A 7,667-nucleotide genomic window follows, 5' to 3' on the forward strand; every position below is an offset into this window, starting at 1 on the left:
CTTGAGAAGTTTGACTATTAAAAGCAAAAGAGGGAGTCAGTTGAATGGAGTACGGAAAATAGAAGTGGCTGTTAATTGTATTTTTCTTTTCAGGTTTGAGAATCTTGAATACAAGTTGAGGATGCATTTAAATGAGCAGCTGATATATGGAGCAAGAATGAAAAGCAGAAAGAAGATTGACCAAGAGGACAGATGAGGGGAAATCCATTGAAAATATGACTGGAGATGTAGGTAAGATAGGGCTGGGTGGAGTTATGTCTTCTTTCTGATTTCAGCTTCGCCACGAGGAGACAAGGAGAGGTGTATGTGTAATTTGGCAGAGCTGAGGGAAGTTTGCTGTGGTAAAATGCAGAGAGGGAAAGAGGGTGCCTAAGGATAGTACTAATGATTTGGGGAATTGGATAGGGGACAGCATTTCTTTGGAAGGTTGGATTCCTTACTACCTTGCTTAGATTTATCACGCTATTTCTGCCTTTAAAAGAATGAAGAGAAGGCTGTCTGGATGGCTCAGTCGGGTAAGCGTCAGACTCTCGGTTTTAGCTCAGGTCCTGATCTCATGGGTAGTGAGATCCAGCCCTGCTCTGGGCTCCGCCATCAGTGGGGAGTCCGCTTGAGATTCTCTCCCTCCGCCCCTCCCCAAACACCTGTGTGCACTCTCTTTCTCAAATAAATCTTTTTAAAAAATAAAAATAAAAGAATTAAGAGAGACTACAATCGATTACTAATTACTAATAAGAATCTCATAAAGACAACTCATAGAGAATATGTGTATGGCCTAAAATGCCTTCCCTTGGCTTTCCAGGGCAGCAAGTCCCAACCAAAGTCAATTTATTAATGTGTAGCTTACTTGTATCTTTGCAAAAGTGATGGAAAGGTCAACAGTTAGAAGCTCAATGGTGACAGAAATATAAACCCTACTAAATAGTAAATGCTTATATTCTGCCATAATATAACTATAAAGTTCCTATAAAATTAATGTACAGATTAACTTTGCATTTAAATCAGTCAAAAAGCTGTTTATATAATGCATAGAATTATAAACTCTCCCTATATTTGATCTGGGGAATAACCAGCTCAAACCTCCCTTTATGTTTTATTTTTTACTTATCATAAAATGAAGTGCTTCTTAAGAAAAACTTATTTTTTTAAAAGACTGTATTTATTTATTTGTCAGAGAAAGAGCCCGAGTGGGTGGGGGTAGGGGCAGAGGGAGAGGGAGAAGCAGGCTCCCTGCTGAGCAAGGAGACGTGGGGACTGGATCCCAGGACCCTGAGATCATGACCTGAGCCAAAAGCAGACAACTGATTGAGCCACCCAGGTGTCCCCAAAAAACAAAACTTATATATGTGCTATGCCTGGAATATTTGAAGGCTGTTTTACAATTTTATTAATGTCTATTGCCTAAAACAGGATTTTGTGGTTAGGACACATGTAGAGTATATAAGAAATATTTGGTAAAGGATTTGAATGTATTCTTTGTCTGTGTTCCAGAAGAATGTTGCCACTAAGATCTTCAAAACTTTTCTCTCTCCACAGCAAGAGGTACTGTGTCCATAACTGTTAGTGAGCATCCTGTTTACAGCCGATATCCTTACAGACCTGGAGGTATTGTACTTCCCACATCACAGCAGAAGACATGTGTGCATGCACTAACATCCTGTGTGGAAAGCATTTCAGTTTCTAACATCACAACACTGTGTTCTCTGAATAAGTGGGAGAATTCCTTCACAGGAGTTCAAACAATTGGCCATCACACCTTTTTGAAGTTCATAAAAACCTCTTTGATTTTCAAAGGCTTTCCCAATCAAGGAACAATAGAGGCTAGAATTTTCACACAATCATTTAATCGTAAGATGGGGACAAACACAATGGCTGTTTTGTCATAAATTAACATCCATGCCGTTTTTTGAGCCTTTGGTGGAGATCTGAAGAGAATGAAGGAAAAAAAAAAAAAAAAAAAAAAAGGAGGGGTGATGATCTAATTTTATTGTTCTTCATTTTTTTAAAACCCAGTGGTAGAAATCCCTACCTTTATTTAGGAGGAGAACAAGAGAAACGGAAATGTGTATAAATGTATTTGAAAATGTTTTTCTAATACAAATTTCAGAAATATCTCCAAATACTACCTTACTAGATGCACAAACTTTCTCAGATTCTTTAAACTGACTTAAATGTAAGAATCAGTTATTCCCAAGGCATACCTTTGGCATACAAAAAAAAGCAATTAACTCCTTCAGTCAATTGCAACCTAACTAGAAAAAAGTTGGGGCACCATAAGCCTGGAGACTAAGTGAGGGTCTGACTCAGCTTCAACATATTATTGAACATCTTTCCCCAGTCTGTTCAAGCCCAGTTGCAATGCCTTCCCACTCAGCACTGGTCCTAGAATAAAGAAACCACAGACCTGCGCTGAGAGGAAATAAGTCATCATTATGCTATCTAAAATTAAAGTACCTATTCCTGCTTTACAGTTTATCAGATGTTTGGTCCGGATGCTGATTGTTTTAAAAGTCTGTCTAAACATAGTATATTTCCTAAAGGAATGTTAGCAAACTAAACACTTGCTTCTAGTGACAACATCCTAAATTTTATTAACATAACTAAGATAAATGAGTAAACAGACTCAGTGCTAGTCAGTATGTGTATTTCCCAGGAAAGCTAAACTCATGACAGAATATGATTTATCCTTTTTACTGTGAATTATTAATTATCAGCCCTGACAAAGAATTTACCTAGTGCTAAATTCTTGGAAGTAAGAAACATTAACCTTCCAATTGTGAACGTAAAGTCATTAACTGCCTTTTTTCCTAGCTCCTGATAAAATTATTTGTGTAGCAGTAAACAAAAACCAATGAATTGCATAGAACAAACAAGTATCAGAACTCTATTCCCTGTCACATCTTACACATATTTGTGGTTTGGGTTTTTTTAGTGAAAAACAACTTTTAGGGATGGAAACTTGTGTAAGCCACGATGTTTATTTTCTCAAGGTTGTTTTTATGCTGTAAATTGAAAAGGAATCCACTTTTCTGGATTGAAGTTTTTGCCATTGGGGATTACAAAATTAAGCTTTGCTTAATTTTTCCCCCTTTATTTTTAAGTTCCCCACACTTTCATCCTCTTCCTGAATGAAGAATAGTTATTTGGCTGAAATTTATTTTCAGCACGTGACTAAAGAAATCTTTTGAAGAAGCTCAAAATAACACAGGAAATACTGAAGGGTTAATGGCTCTGACTCGTAGTTATTTAGACTTACAGAAAAAAATTAAATAGATCAATGTGTGTGGTAAGGGCTCTTAAGACATTTTGAATGAAATAAAAATTGGTCTTTCTAGCAGGTAAACACACCATTCTGGAGGGTATTTGGGGAAATTGGGGAAGAATTATAATAACGTAGGTCAGCAAAGCACCATTTAGTACTCTGGAGTTGTGTTAAGGAACTGGGTTTCTCGAAGCTTTGATTGTGTAATGCCGCTGAGTCACTTAGGAAATTATGAGACTGAATTCTGTAAGATGCCACCAGGTCCAACCAATATTATGTTTTTCTTCTTCCATCTCTTTCGACACATCTGCATAGTCTTCTTGGTTTGAAGGTCATCCAGCTGCCACATGAGTAACCATAGCCGATCTTTCCTGTAACTGATTTTAGTTTTCTACTTTTCACTTAATAATAATCCATGCAGAATTTTGGTCTTTTGTTCACCCTGGTTTACTATGTGATCTGATGAGGCAATGATCACACAACTTACAACTGAAGAGAGTTGTCTTTCATTTAATTAGCCTGGCTTCTAGCATAAGCTACAAGTAGTGAAAAGAGTCACTGTAATCAAAGACTCTTTTTCCTAGAAAGGTACCAAACCATTTATGGTATGACTTTTAAAGTGTTGTTATAGTTGGCAAGAGCCATATAAATGGTATCATATACAAAAGCCAAGAGTTTTTAAGATATTTAAAAATAATTAGGACTAATGTTCTAATGTGAGAAAAAGAGCCCAAAATGTTAGGAAAAAAAAAAAAAAAAAAGTAAAATAGCTATAGAAATGTTAACATATAAAAATGCATGTGAGTAGGTTATGTCTGAACCGTCTCTCTCTCTTTTTTTTTTAAATAACTAGATTTTAGGTTGAGTTCTAACACTGAAAAAAAAAAACCTAAAGAAGATCAGTTCTTAATATTCCTGTTTACTTTGATATATTGCTAATAGTGGTATTTGATACTAGGTTCTAAGTCCTTCATCTAGAGTTCAGAAATATTGCTAATAGACGAAAGGTAGGTTCTTATAGATGACACTAGGTCATCCACTCAGCAAGCAATTATTAAACAGCTGTTGCATGCATTGTACTACTGCATTGGAATTTGGGTACAAAAGAAGTAAAGACACTGTTCTTAGAGGAATTTTTTTTAAAGATTGATTTATTTATTTGAGAGAGAGAATGCACGGGGGAGGGGCCGGAGGAGAGGGAGAGAGAGAATCTCAAGCAGACTCTCTTCTGCATGAGGAGCTCAACAGCTCAATCTCACAATCAGGACCCAAGCCAAGCCGAAATCAAGAGTCGAATACACAACTGGCTGAGCCACCCAGGTGCTCCTGTCTTAGAGGAATTTTTAAACTCTTTGGCATAAAAGAATGAGTAGCTTTTGTTGCCTCTTCCTTCTCTGACCATTTCCTAAATTCTGCTCACACTTTCTTCTCTTTTGCTTATCATCTTCCATGGACCTCCTTTCCTGCCAAGTCCAGGGCCTAGGCTCCAACTTATCATTCATTAGGTTATGTATCCAAAATCTCTATTTTTTTTATCCCAAACTCTTGCTCCAGCTTCAGAGTTGTGTTTTCCTTTACCTTCTGGATAGATCCATGTATGTGTCCCACAAGCTCTTCAAAAACTGCAAGTTGATGTGTATTCTCTATGTCCTCCAACTTTTTCCTTCTACTTTCCCTAGGTCTGTTAGTGGCTCACAAAATCCGGAATCCCTCTCACTCGTATCACATCACTAAGATCATCTAGTGATTGAGTTGAGTTTCTTGAAGGGAGAAGATTTTATCATTCACCTTTTTATCTCAAGCCCCAAACATGGTACCTGGAACATGGTTGCAACTTTATTAAATATTTGTACAGTTTAGTTGAAAGGAAGGACACTGCATCAATTAGAGTCTTGAGAGTTGAAGTGACATAGAATTAAGGCACAATCATGGAGGAAATAATTCAGGAAAGACAAGAAATGCTAATGTGTTTGAACAGGCAAGTTTGGATCCAAGTCTTAAAGGAAATGGTGTCAACATGGCACAGAGGAAATCTCTGTTCCACAGATACAGATAATCTTTTCTGACCTTACGTGGTTATCTCACAAATATAAGATTTTGGTCATAAAGGAGAATTAGAAAGATAAAGTCTCAGTTTCTGTCACCACTGTTGAAAAGCAATTCAAGACCATGCCATAAAGATGGAGAAATAATGAACATACTCATGGATGAGAGATGGCAACATTTTCAGAATATTTTGTACCAGACCATACATAGAGCATAATCTCAAGTTAAAATATACGATCAATTTGGGTTTTGTTTCCTTACCTGGGTTCTTTATAATATCCAGTTATATGAGTTTACTTTCTTCTGGGGTTGTAGACTTTGCCCTGAACTAAGAGGCAGAAAATCCAGGATCTAGCTGTGGTCCTGTCTCCAGAAAGTTGGAAAATCTGTTACCATTGTCCTGGGTCTTGTTTTCTTCTTCTTTAAATACAAAAGCTAAATTAGGATGTGTAGTTTATAAGCTATGTTCCTAATACAACCATTTTTATACTCTAATTTTTTATGGTTCATACTGTCAAAATTCAAAACATAAAGACATAAGTGAAAAGTCCTGACCCTCAAAGATTCATTCCCCAGACTGATGGCACTAAGGCTCCCATTTCTTGTATATCTTTACTGGGATATTTTAAGTATAATTATGAAATGTCTTTACAAAATATGCATGTGGATATATGTTATATGAAATAAATATAAAATATATTCATATTTTCTTTTTTTTATCAGAACGGGGCATATATTATTCATTCCATTCTGAGCCCTGCATTTTATGATTAATTATATATCTTGGAAATCCTACCACTATATAGATTACCCATCTTGTTACACAGCTGCATGATAATCCATTGTATGAATTTACAATCATTTATTTAACCAGTCCCTATTAGAAGACATTTAGGTTATTTCAATCTTTTACAATTACAGAAAACACTTCAATGAATAAATTTGTATATAAATTATTTACACAGTGTATTTGTAAAATAGAGCCCCAGAAGTGGAATTGTTGGATCAAAGAATATGTGCATTTATAATTTTTATAGATCTTGCCAACAGAAGCCCTGACAATTTACATTCTCAGTGACAATGTATTAAAAAACACAAGAGCTGATGTTCCCCCACCCTTATGCCCACAGAGTATATCATGAAAGATTTTATATTTAAAATTTGATAAGTAAAACATGAGATCTCAGTGTCATTTTAATTTTCATTTCACTTATAATAAATGAGTCTTTACACACACATATATTGAACATTTTGTTTGTTTTCTGTAAACCTTGTATTCTTATCCTTTGACTATGTTTCTGTCAGGGTGTTGTTGGCTTTTCAATTATTTTAGATACTGTTTATATATACATGTATGTGTGTGTTAAATATATATATATTTGGGAGGGGAGAGAGAAAGAGAGAGTTTGAGAGTGGGGGGTGGGGGGAGGGGCATAGAGAGAGGGAGAGAGAGAATCCCAACCAGACTCCCTGCTTAGCTCGGAGCCCGACATAGGGCTCGATCTCAAAACCCCGAGATCATGACCTACACTGAAATCAAAAGTTGGACACGTAAGCGACTGAGCCGCCCAGGCGCCCCTAGATACTGTTTATGTATTTTAAAAATTAAAATTTTGTTTCAGTTCCAAACTTTTTTTCTTTAAATTGTTATTGTCTTTAGACTTTGTACTTAGTGGGTTCTACCTTACCCGAACTTATCAACATATTTTTGGGTATCTTTTGGTATTATGTCATATTAGAAAGGCCTCCTTCCCCACTCCAAAACTATTTTGAAAGCTTTTCCATGATTTCTTTCGTAGTAAAGTTCCACATCGTTTATGTGAAAATCTTATCATAGATATAATGTGATCAGCAGTGGGTTCCCATCCTTACCTGGCCCCATTTTCAAGTAAGAATTGACTAGATTTCTCACTCTCAGTGAGATGTGGGTTGAAGACAAAGTGGATGGCAAAGCTGGGAAGGAAATTTTACCAGGCAACCCTGTAGAAGTATTCTCTGCTCCTACTCTCCTCAGAGGGAGCTGACAAAATGGGTGCCAACTATTCTCCAAAATGCTGGGATTGCTGCCGCCAACCACAGACCAAGAATCTTCCCCATCAATTTTTTTTAAAGATTTTATTTATTCATTTGTCAGAGAGAGAGAGAAAGAGCAAGTGCAAAAGCAGGGGGAGCAGCAGGCAGAGGGAGAAGCAGGCTCCCCGCCGAGCAAGGAGCCCGATGCAGGACTCGATCCCAGGACCCTGGCATAATGACCTGAGCTGAAGACAGATGCTTAATGGACGGAGCCACCCAGGTGCCCCTTCCCTGTCAATATTTAAGCAGACATGAACTACCGCCATCAGAAGATGACAAACCACAG

At 37.0% G+C, this 7,667-nt stretch overlaps 1 long non-coding RNA gene across 1 annotated transcript; it reads left to right on the top strand.

The window, feature by feature from the left end:
- Nucleotides 1–218: 218 nt before the first annotated feature.
- Nucleotides 219–7,438, top strand: LOC110583594. The gene is made up of 3 exons (XR_002480516.1): nt 219–231; nt 1,537–1,605; nt 7,421–7,438. It is a non-coding gene; the product is annotated as an uncharacterized LOC110583594 (long non-coding RNA).
- The last annotated feature ends 229 nt before the right edge of the window (nt 7,439–7,667 follow it).

This window comes from Neomonachus schauinslandi, chromosome 8, assembly GCF_002201575.2.
Source record: "Neomonachus schauinslandi chromosome 8, ASM220157v2, whole genome shotgun sequence".
NCBI classification, from domain to species: Eukaryota; Metazoa; Chordata; class Mammalia; order Carnivora; family Phocidae; genus Neomonachus; species Neomonachus schauinslandi.